This window comes from Canis lupus, chromosome 5 (genome assembly GCF_011100685.1).
Source record: "Canis lupus familiaris isolate Mischka breed German Shepherd chromosome 5, alternate assembly UU_Cfam_GSD_1.0, whole genome shotgun sequence".
Lineage (NCBI taxonomy): Eukaryota > Metazoa > Chordata > Mammalia > Carnivora > Canidae > Canis > Canis lupus.
In genome coordinates this window covers 62838633-62850821 of record NC_049226.1, presented here as the reverse complement: position 1 = coordinate 62850821, position 12189 = coordinate 62838633, and the positions used below count along the sequence as shown (strand labels likewise).

The 12189-nt window shown below is 42.7% G+C and overlaps 1 pseudogene; it reads left to right on the top strand.

Annotated features, from left to right (window-relative positions):
* The first annotated feature begins 3944 nt into the window (after positions 1–3944).
* LOC119872106 lies at positions 3945–4057 on the top strand (annotated as a pseudogene).
* The last annotated feature ends 8132 nt before the right edge of the window (positions 4058–12189 follow it).

The following is a 12189-nucleotide window of genomic DNA, read 5'->3' as shown; positions in this document are numbered from 1 at the left end:
AGCAGGGCAGTGCCTAATCCTCCCCTGTCTACTTGGGTAAACAGTCCTTGAAGCTAGCCGAGGGAGAAACTTTTGAGTTTATACCTGCTGACAGGCCAGCGGTTCCCATGCCCTTCACAGAGGGCAAAGGCACCGGGCAGGCCGTGTCCCCGCAGGGCGCTTGCAGCACTGGCCAGACACAGAGGACTGTTCTGGAAAGCAGCATTAACCCCTGCTATCGAGCTCGTCGTGCCCTTCTCCCAGCATCAGTCCGGAGTCCTGGATACTCCAGGATACTGGAGTCCTGGTGAAGCAGGGTTCTGAAGCCAGACTGCCGGGGTTCAGGTCCCTGCCCTACACTGACGAGCTGTGTGTGATCCAGAGCAAGTTACTCACACACTCTATTCTCTGCCTCAGTGTCCCCACCGTGAGTAGGCTTTCACAACAGTACCTCTCTCCTGGGCATCCCACCATACACATGTGTGCAGTACTCAGAACTTGTGCAAATGGCAGTATTGCCCATTCAGATCCCTCCCTTTGTAAAGAAAAGCCATGTTCAGCCTGTTCCGGAGGGAGCCAGAGGTAAAAACGAAGGACTCGTTCTCCTCCTCCTGGAACGTTCCTCCACATTTTCAGAAATCAGAAGCCCACTCTCTGGTCTCTGCCAAGTGCGTCCTGCCCTGCCTGCTGGGCCCTGGCCCTGCGAGAGGGCCCCCCCCTAGATCCCCTGAGACCCCTCCTCTGCTGAGGACAGCAAGGACGGCCAGGGACCTTCAAACAGACCGGGCTGGGGACCCCCAACATCCAGCAGGCAGGGAAACACAAACCGAGGCGTCTGAGCCTTTTTTTCTTGGGGATCTGAAGTGGTATTCAGGGAAGGAGGGCGTGCAGAGGGAGCCTGGTGTCATGGCCTGATGGCAACTGGGGGCACAGAGCTGAGCAGGGGAGCAGGAGAAGGGGGTGATGAGTGAGGGGTAGAGGGGGCCTGCAGGGAGAGGGAGGGAGGAGGGGGCCGGGGCAGTGTGAGGAGACAGGACCCACGCTCAGAGAAAGGAGGGCTCCAGGAGCAGGTGTCCGTCCCTGGCCGCTGCTCAGGGAATTGGAGAGTGTCTGCTACTACCCATGGCCCCATTTCCCACGGGTTCCCTGTCCTGCGCTGAGGCTTGGGGAAGCCCAGAGGGCCATGGCACTTTCATTGTCCCACGGAGTCCTCACAGTAAGCACATGGTCGTTTCTGTGAGTCTGCAATTTTAGCACCCTCACCATGGAGCCATTCCGCAGCACATCATCCATCAATCTGCCTTGCTCTGGTTTCTCGGAATCCTTGGCTCAGGTGAGTACCGGGCTGGGAATCTGTGCAGCTGGGTAATGTGGTCAACAGGCGGTTAGAGTGAGAAACTGAGTTAACCAAGTGATTGGACCTGCCAGGACCCACCTGCTCATGAGGGCACCTTACTAGAGAAAGAGGGTCCTTCCCTCTCCTAGGTGGCAGGCTCCAGTCACATGAAGGACAGAGTCAGGCAGGGTCCCTTTCGTTGCCTACTTTCTAACTCACCATCTTCTTCAACCATAAAATTTTCCATTAACTTTGAACATGAGTTTCCTCCTTCTTGTATTTGTGAAGCACGTTGCTTGTTTTGGTTCAGTTTTTGTTTCATTTTACTTTGTTAGTGTGTTACATTCGACTCTGAACTCATTTCCGCTATCATCCAACCACATCTCCGGCTCATCAAGGCTGTGTCATATTCTAAACTCCTGTTTTTCTAGGCCTATGGCTTGAGTGACTGTCTTGAGATGAGCTGACAAGTATGCCATTTTAATCATAACATCATGTCAAAAATGAGAAGGGAGCTTTGTTCTTCCTCAGTGTCACCACAGCTCCGTGACGGAGACCCACCAAGGCAAAGAAAAGGAAGAGGCAAGGATGTGAGGTCAGCCCAAGTAAACAGGGAAGCACCATCAACCCAGGTGAGCAGGGAGGGGTGGTCAGCCCAGGTGAGCAGGGAGGGGTGGTCAGCCCGGTGAGCCAATGCTCAGGTTTGCATAAGACTAACATAGAAGAATGGATCTGGCTACGCAAGAATATACACATTCTGGTTGCAGTAATACAGACAGGGCCATCATTTTGTTTCATTCAGGAGCACTAGATCTAGAATCCTGAAGAATGAGTCATTCTGGACAAGTGAACTTTCTAGATGGTTAAAGGCTCAATTCTATAGAAGTACCAACACACAGTCTATTTTGGATTAATACTTCTAAAATGTATCACACTTATGCCTATTCTCTTAAATACATTAAGCTAAATGTAATTCAGCTTTTCTTAATGACTGAGGCTCGCTGATATGAAAATCAACTATCCTGCACTGTCATCTATGAATGCCCGCTGCACCCACAACTACGTAAGACTGTTCTCCCTACATGAAACAATCCCTAGCTATCATGTTTTTTTATTTCTTAGATATTGAGGGGGGGTGGAAATTAGCTAGCTTAATTATTAAAGCAATATACACTGTTGTTCCTGAGTGATATTCTAATTATTAACATCCATAAGGCCAGGGCATGACCAATCAGGACAGAAATGAGATTGGTGCCGTAGCAAGGTCTGGAAGCCCCTTGCTTTGCCGGGGTTTAACCGTTTAGCTGGTGGACTGTATGCTGATTGTGAGGCTGGAGCAAGGGTGGCAGCAAGAGCATCTGGAAGTAATAGTGTACATATGTTTATTTTTGACAGTTAGCATTGCTCACACAGTCTGCTCACTGTTTCCTCTTGGGGTTGTCTGTTTGCCTGCCCTCATCTCCTGGCCTCTTAATTACTTTTTTGTTTTTTTTAAATCTGTTTGGCCAGAAATCAGATGACTACACATCTTAGAATTACATGCACTAGAAGAATGGATAGAGTTGAACTCAGGGCCCTCGGGTAGTACTAAAACCAAAATAGGTGAACCCTGAAACTTCTTTTTTTAATGTTTATTTTATTTTATTTTTTAAGTAAGCTCTATTTTATTTTTTAAGTAAGCTCTATTTTATTTTATTTTTTAAGTAAGCCACCTAACATGGCACTTGAACTCACAACCCCAGGTCAAGAGTTGTACGCTCCAACTGAGCCATCCACGCACCCTTGAAATATCTTTTTTGACTACCCTAAAATTTTTTATTTCCTTTCTGACTTACAGCTATGTACATATAAGGGAATCATTAACATAACTAAATTGTCATATTAAATAATCTGCTTGCAGAATATCCTGCCATGTCCACCCGCAATCAGTGCGGATGCCGATGCTTTCTCTCACCAGCCTCCCTGGGAAGATACTCAGCCTTGTGGGGTATCTCCAGTCTCACCCATTTACCTAGAATTCAGCATTTAGAGCGTCCACCAGCAGGCAAGTTCCTCCATCATATCTACCCTTCTTCCAGTAACCCACATCAAAAAAACACCCACACCAAAACTCTTGTGGAAATTCTCTTCTCTGTTATTAGTTTAGGTATTAGCAAAACAAGAACCAAATTCCTAACAACATTTATAGCCCAGTCTACCATCAACATTCTGAGCCCCTCATCTGTGAAAACTCACCATAGGACCTGCTGTTGGAATTGGTTGTCCTATTTGCCCCTGCTGGCTGGAACTTCTACTTCTTAGAGCAGGCCACAGTCTTGCTTATATCTCTTTTATGTCCTCCACCCCAACTTACTTCTGTAGGACAGGTACGTGTCTTTCAGCTCCACCCTGAAACCAGTCAGAAAGCAATTACAAAACTATACTGAGTCCTGACTTCCCTTACACCCAAGTGGATGGTTATGTAAGTAGATTGTATCAGCTTCCTATTGCTGCTGTAACAAACTGCCATAAACTTGGTGCTGATAACAACATAAACTTATTCTCCTACAGATCTGGAGGTGAGAAATCCAAAATCTGGGCTCCAGTCAGGGTGTTGCCAGGGCTGGTTCTTTCTAGAGGCTCTGAGGGAGTGCTCACTTCGGCAGCACATATACTAAAATTGGACCGATACAGAGAAGATTAGCATGGCCCCTGAGCAAGGATGACATGCAAATTCGTGAAAGCTCTGAGGAGAAAATCCATTCCCTCGCCTTTTCAAGCTTCTGTAGCCACTGGTCTCCCTCCTAGAATCCTTCCAATCTCATTTCAACCATCACACCTCTTATTTCCTCCTTGGATCTACTTGTTTCCCGCTTATGAGGATTCTTAAGATTGCATTTAGGACCTACCCCAAAAACCTAGGATAGTCTCTGCATCTCAAGATCCTTAATAACGCTTGCAAGTCTCTTGTGACATTTACAGGTTCCAGGGAATAGGACATGGACATTTGGGGCAGGGGGCAATATTCAGTCTATGACAAGGAAGGATGTAGGGACCCACCAAGCTAAATTAAACTTTGAGCCATTGAAAAGTGGATTTAGACTCCAAAGAATGGAGTAATAGGGCACCTGGGTGGCTCAGTGGTTGAGCGTCTGCCTTTGGCTCAGGTCGTGATCCTGGGGTCCTGGGATTGAGTCCTGCATCGGGCTCCCTTCGAGAAGCCTGCTTTTCCCTCTGCCTATGTCTCTGCCTCTCTGTGTGTGTCTCTGATCAATCAATAAATAAAATCTTAAAAAAGAAAGAAAGAAGAAAGAAAGAAAGAAAGAAAGAAAGAAAGAAAGAAAGAAAGAAAGAAAGAAAGAAAGAAAGAACAGAGCAATAAATCAGCAATGTCATGAAACACACCAGGAATGGAAGAGGCTGTAGAGGAATAAGATGGACAAGAGTTGATCCAGGGAGGGAATCCCTATGGCTGGGCACTTCTCTAAGCTCTTAATGGTCACAATGGAATGACCAGGGTCAGCTGGTTGGGCTGGTGCAGCAACTCAGTAGTCTGAAAGAAATGTCAGTTATATTTTAGGAGAAGGCATCAAAGACCCAGTACGGTCAATATTCCAGGAGCAGGCAGGACCAGCACCCCTTGGTGCATCAGTGGGGACGGAAGAATCACCTTTTGGCCTGAGTCACCGTCTGGCATGGAGAGGGAGCCTCTGCATAGGAAAGATACAGCCCTCTGCCTTGTGCCCATATGAACCTCTGCAATATTGATCTAAGAGTAGAAAGCAGAATGTAACAGATACACTGAAATCTAAAATCTTTTAAGATTTCTCCACTTCAGCAAAGGGAGCCTGACTTATTTTTTTACCAATACTTCAACCAAGAAAATTAGAAATGCTGAACCAATTGGGTTTTTGTTTTGTTTTGTTTTTTGTTTTTGTTTTTGTTTTTTTTTTAGATTTTATCTTTAAGTAATTTCCCAGTGAGGGCCTGGGACTCACAACCTTGAGATCGAGAGTCTCACATTGCTCCTACTGAGAAAGCCAGGTACCCCAGACAAATTAGTTTTTTGAAAAATCTCTTGGAAAGCAACAGAGATCACCAAGACAGGGATATATAAATAGGATAATTTGTCACCAGAGGTTGGGTCTGTCCCAGGAATGCAAGGTTAGTTTAACATCTGAAAATCAATGAAACAAAAAATAGGAGAAAAAGATATTAAAAGCATTTCAACATATGCAGCAAAAATATCAATCAGTAAAATTCACCATCCAAAAGAGAAAATCAAAATCCATTTATGACTTTAAAAAAAAAGAAAAGTGGGCAGCCTGGGTGGCTCAGCGGTTTAGTGCTGCCTTCAGCCCAGGGCCTGATCCTGGAGACCTGGGATCGAGTCCCATGTCGGGCTCCCTGCGTGGAGTCTGCTTCTCCCTCTGCCTGTGTCTCTACCTCTCTCTCTCTCTCCCTCTCTCTCTCTCTCTCTCTGTGTCTCTCATGAATAAATAAATAAAATCTATTAAAAAAATTTTTTAAAGAAAAGCTTCTTAGGAAACTAGGAGAAAAAGAAGGACTTTCTCAATCTGATAGAAAATATGTATGAAAACTTCTACAGCAAGCATCATACATATTGGAAGTTCTCCTCTGAGATTAAGAAAGAGACTAGGATATTTGCTACCCCAACTTAAAATTTAAAATTTACCTGGAGGTCCAGGCCAGTGCAATAAAGAAGGGCAAAGTTTTGAGATTAAAAAGGCAGAAATACAACTGTCTTATTCACAGATGACATAACTAGGTAGGTAGAAAATCCAAAAGTATCAACACATATATTATTACAGTTAATAAGTTAGTATACAAAGTTGGTGTATACAAGGATAGTATACAGAATGTAATTGTATTTCTATATAATAGCAACAGACAGAAAATGAAACTTAAAAAATTTTTAACTAAACTCTATACCTCACATGGGGCTCAAACTCACAACCCTGAGATCAAGATGCCACACTCCACTGACTAAGCCAGCCAGGTGCCTCAGTGGTGGGGGTATATACAAATATTAATATACCATCAGTGGTGTATTTATACAGTGGAATGAATTAGCTACTGCTCCAGGCAACTACATAGAGGAATCTCACAATATGTTAAATGAAAGAAGGCAATCACAGAAGAATAAACAAAAAATGATTCTATTTATATAAAGCTCCAAAGCAAGCACAACTAATCTCTTGTGTTGGAGGCGACCAGAAAGGAACACAGGGGTCTTCTGGAGAGCCAGTAAGGATTCTGTCCTGGGTGTAGATTTGAGATGATTGAGTGTGTACATATATGATTCATGTAATCACCAATGTGTAAAACTTCTATTAAAAAGTTAATAATGGGGGCACCTGAGTGGCTCAGTGATTGAGCATCTGTGTTTGGCTCAGGTCATGATCCCAGGGTCCTAGGATCAAGTCCTGCATTGGGCTCCCCAAGTGGGGAACCTGCTCCTCCCTCTGCCCATGTCTCTGTCTCTCTCTGTCTCTCATGAATAAATAAAATTTTTTTTAAGTTAATAATGAAGGAAAACCTTTTGGCAATTCCTCAAAAAGCTAAACATAGAATTACTACACAATCCAGCAATTCCACTTCTTTTTCTTTTTAAGTTTTTATTTACTCATTCATTTAAGTAATCTCTAGACCCAATGTGGGGCTTGAACTCACCACCCGGAGACCTCAATCTCTGACTGAGCCAGGAGCCCCTCCATTTCTTGATATATACCCAAAAGAATTGAAAGCTGATATGCACACAGTATCACAGATATTGATAGTTGCACACCTGTGTTCACAGAAGCATTATTCATAATAGCCAAAAAGTGCAAATAGCTCAAATGTCCTCTGACAAATGAATGGATAAACCAAATGTGGTTTATATATAAACTATATATATATATATGATACAATGATACAATATTATTCAGCCTTTAAAAGGAAGGGAAGTATTTTTATTTTTTCCAGCTTTATTGAGATAAAATTGACATCTAACATTCTGTAAGCTTAAGATGGACAGTGTATTAATTTGATACATGTATCTATCACAAAATCATTACCACCATAGTGTAAGCTAGGATTGAAATTTCAACAGACACACCCTACAACCAGGATGAACCTGGAAAATATGCCAAGTGAAAGAAACCAGACACAAAACGACACATATTATAGGAGTCCTCTTACATGAAGTACCTAGAGTAGACACAAGAGAATAGAATAGAAGTTACCAGTGCCTGGGGACAGGGAACTGCTGTTTTTAGTGGGTTATGGTTTCTATTTGGGAAGATGGAAAAATAAAATGATAAAAATCAAATAAAATAATTAACAATTAAAAATTAAAATGACAGGGCACCTGGGTGGCTCAGTCGGTTAAACATTTGTCTTCAGCTCAGGTCATCATTTCAGTGTCCTGGGATCAAGCCCTATGTCGTGCTCCCTGCTAGGTGGGGCGTCTGCTTCTCCCTCTTCCTCTTCCTCTTCCCCCTCGACCACCTCCTCCTCACTTATTCTCTCTCTCTCAAATAAATAAATCTTTAAAAATAAAGAAATACAATTAAAAATTAAAATGGCTAAGGTGGTAAGTTTTATTTCATAAATATTTTACTACAATTAAATTTTTTAAAAATTTTCATGGCTAGAATGGTAAATTTTACTCTATAGAAAGTAGCAAAATATAGTAAAATTTACATACATAGGGACGCCTGGGTGGCTCAGCAGTTGAGCACCTGCCCCTGGCTCAGGGCGTGATCCACGGTCCCAGGATCAAGTCCCACATCAGGCTCCCTACCAGGAGCCTACTTCTCCCTCTGCCTACGTCTCTGCCTTTCTCTCTGTGTGTCTTTCATGAATAAATAAATAAAATCTTTTTAAAAAAATTACATACATAATATATATTTGTAACCACAATTTAACAAGTTAATTATGAACAATTCTTTGTCCATTGATGTGAAAACATAGATCAAATGGACAGCTTTCTACAAGAATATAATGTAATGTCTCTTAGAAAGAGACAAGCAGAATTATCCTATAATTTTTAAAGAAATTGAATCAACAGTTCCAAAACATCTTCGCAAATCAAAAGCAAGCCCATGAGGTATTACAAGAGTGTTTTCTCAAACATTTAGTCACAAATGACTCTAAACTTACACAAAACATAGCCTAGAACAGGGATAAACCACAGTTTGTGGGCTGAATCTGGCCATGTCTGTTCTACCCATGGTCTGTGGCCACTCTCATATGCTAACTAGCATGCTGAGTAGTTGCGGCAGAGACCAAAGAACCTGCAAAGCCAGTTATCTAGTCCTCTACAGAAAACATTTGCCAGGGATGCCTGGGAGGCTCAGGCACTTAAGTGTCTGCCTTTGGCTCAGGTCCTGATCCCAGGGTCCTGTGGTTGAGTCCCAATCAGGCTCCCTGCTGAGTGGGAAGCCTGCTCCCCCTCCCCCTCATTCTTTCTCTCTCAAATGAATAAATAAAATCTTTTTAAGGAAAAGATAACATTTGTTAATAAAAGAGAACTCTCTCCAACTCATTTTATAAGGTTAGTGTATCCTTGGCACCAAAATCTAACAAGGACTGCATAGTAAAGAAAAATTTTAATATCACTCATGAATTTAGATATAAAAATCCTAAACAGAACAGGAATGAATGAGTGAATGAATGAATGAACAAACGAACAGGTGACCAATCTTCCTAAGAATTCCTGAACTTTCAGTCTGTATTCCCTGGGTCTGTTTGAGTGCTTAAGTGAGTGTCATCTTGTTATTGATCAATCCCTTTCAGTTCATTTCCTTGACTGTGGAAGACACCATTGCTGACTAACCATCCCTTTTCCTTCGCCTATTTCCCAGACTTTCTTATGGCGAATAGTAGCCACATCACTCACTTTTAGGCAATGAAACTTAAAGGGAAATCAGCTGGGGGGACCTCTGGGAAAACTCTTGCTTTCTTATAAAAATAGTCCAAGAGGAGAGGAGAGCTTGCCAACACTGTTTCCTCCTCCTCTTTTTTTAGCACTAAAATCAAGTCTGATGCCTGGAGCTGTGGCAGCTATCTTGTGACCATGAAGATAAAAAGCCAGTATGTTAATGATGGCAAAGCAGAAGGAGAGGAAGAATTTGAGTCCTGAATGACTTCATAGAGCAGCTGACACACTGCCAGCAGCTGCCTCTAAACTTCCTGTTATCCAAGGAAATAATCCCTTTTGTATGAGTCTCTGATAGTGGGGAGTTCTCTCACTTGCATGTGAAAGTTTCCCTAAGACATCCACAAATACACAGTATTTCTGTCACTTTTCTAAGCTATGCTTTAACAGAGCTTATATTTAGGTCAGAGGAAATAAATATTAAAAGTAAATGAAAGGGGCAGCCCCTGTGGCACAGCGGTTTAGCACCGCCTGCACCCTGGGATCAAGTCCCACGTCAGGCTCCCTGCATGGAGCCTGCTTCTCCCTTGGCCTGTGTCTCTGCGCCTCTCTCTGTGTGTCTCTATGAATAAATAAATAAAATATTTTTTTTAAAATGTTAAAAAAAAAAAAAAGAAGTAAATGAAAGAGACACCCTGGTGGCTCAGTGGTTTAGCACTTGCCTTTGGCCCAGGGTGTGATCCTGGAGTCTGGGGTTGAGTCCCACATGGCTCCTTGCATGGAGCCTGCTTCTCCCTCTGCCTGTGTCTCTGCCCCCTCTCTGTGTGTCTCTAATAAATTAAAAATATATATATTTTAAATAAAATAAAAGTAAATTAAATAAATAAACATACATAGATACATACATAAAATGGAGGCACCTGGCTGGCTCAGTTGGTAGAACATTTGACTCTTGATCTCAGGATTGTGTTCAAGCCCCACATTGGGTGTAGAGATTACTTAAAAATAAAAGCTTAGGGTCACCTGGATGGCTCAGTTGGTTGAATGTCCTGGCTCTTGATCTCAGCTCAGGTCTTGATCTCAGGGTCATGAGTTCAAGCCCCATGTTGGGTTCCATGCTGGGTATGGTAAGTTTTCTTAACTTTAAAAAATTTATTTCAAATAGGGATAAATTTATTAAGACAAAGCAGCATAATGGCATACAGAATGAGGGAAGGGAAAAAGCAGGACATCAGACAGGGTGGTCAGGGAAGGCCTCTCTGAGGTGACATTTTAACTGAGGCCTGACAAGAAGAAAGAGCCAGGTAAAGATCTGAGGAGGAGTGTTCCTGGCAGAGCAATCAGCAAAAACCCAAAGGCAAGAAGAAACATAAGTGTGAGGGTCCTCCCCCACACCCAATCCATTAACAGACCTTGTCAAGTCTACTTTCAATATATTTCTGACCATCTTTTTTCCCCTGGACATTGCTACCAGCCTGGTCTAAGCCACCAGCCCCCTTGCTTGGACACCTATAGTGGCCACTACCTGGTCTTCTGCTTCTACTCTGGTCCTTCTTTATAGTCTATTCTCTAAGCAGCCATAGAGAACCTTCTAAAACATGAACCAGCTCATGGCAACCCTTGCTCAAAGCCATCCAACAGCTTTGGTTTCACTCAGGGTAGTACCATCTCCTACCACTCTGCCCTCTTTTCCTGTTCTTCTCCCATCAAATGTGCTCTCACCACAAGGCCTTTGCACCCACTGTTTCTCTGCCTGGAGGTTCTTCCCCCAGATATTCCATGACTCTTCCCTCATCCCATTCAGGTTACTGGTAGAGGGACATCTCTTAAGAGAAGGTCACTCTGGCCACTCATCCTAAAACACCCACCTGTCACTCCCAGTCCTTCCTATTTCTTCTTGCACTGTCATTCTAAAGAATGATCAAATTTTCCTTTTAAGTTCTGAATCTGATCTTTATTCCATACTAGAAGTTGTTGGCATTAAGGATGCAGAAAGTTTGAGCACATTCTTAAAATATAAACATTCCCTTTCTTCACTCCTGGATTTGCTCAGGTACTGGAATGCTTCTTTACTTCACCTATTGTTGAATACTCATAGAAATGAAAATGTAAGGGCACCTCGGTGGCTCAATCAGTTAAGCATCTGACTCGTGGTTTTGGCTCAGGTCATGATCTCATGGGTCATAGGATCAAGCCCCTCTTTGAGCTCCACATTCAACCAGGAGTCTGCTTGGGATTCTCTTTCTCTCTATTTGCCCACACACACACACTTGTGCATGCTTTCTGTCTCACACACACTGTGCACTTTCTGAAAGAAAGAAAGAAAGAAAGAAAGAAAGAAAGAAAGAAAGAAAGAAAGAAAGAAAGAAAGAAAGAAAAATATTTTTTTAGTTATCTAAATTTGTGGATATATTCTTTTTTTTCCAACTCCCTAGTTTCAGTTCTCTAAGCCCAGATTTCAACACTTCCATCTTCATGAACCCAAAGAGGCTTTTAATAAACCATTCAAATCCTTATAACTTGCAGACAGCCCCACCTACGGGGGGTAGGGGATCTGGTGTCCTTGGAAGTATTAGACTTAAACTGTCAAGAGCCCAAATTTACTTCCTACTTAATTCATTGATCCTCCTCCCTAATTTAAAAAAAGAAAATGTTAGCAATGTCATTGACACAGATGATTTCCAAGAGGAGTAATTAGAGCTGCTGGTTGGCACACTCAGGCCCCCTTAACTACCCCAGCTTAGAGAGGACCAAGAATACTTTCATAAATGAGGAAGCACTGATGCCAAAACTGAGTATATCTGAAAATTCCATGGTTGTACAATTCTGAAGGGGGATCAACTGCATTCAGAATGATTTACATAGAAGTTACTACCTAGAAGAATTAAGGACTATTCAATGAGAGGGACACCTGGCTGGTTCAGTCAGTAGAACATGCCACTCTTGATTTTAGAGTTGTGCGTTTGAACCCTGTGGTAGGCATTGAACCTACCCAAAAAGAATAAATAAA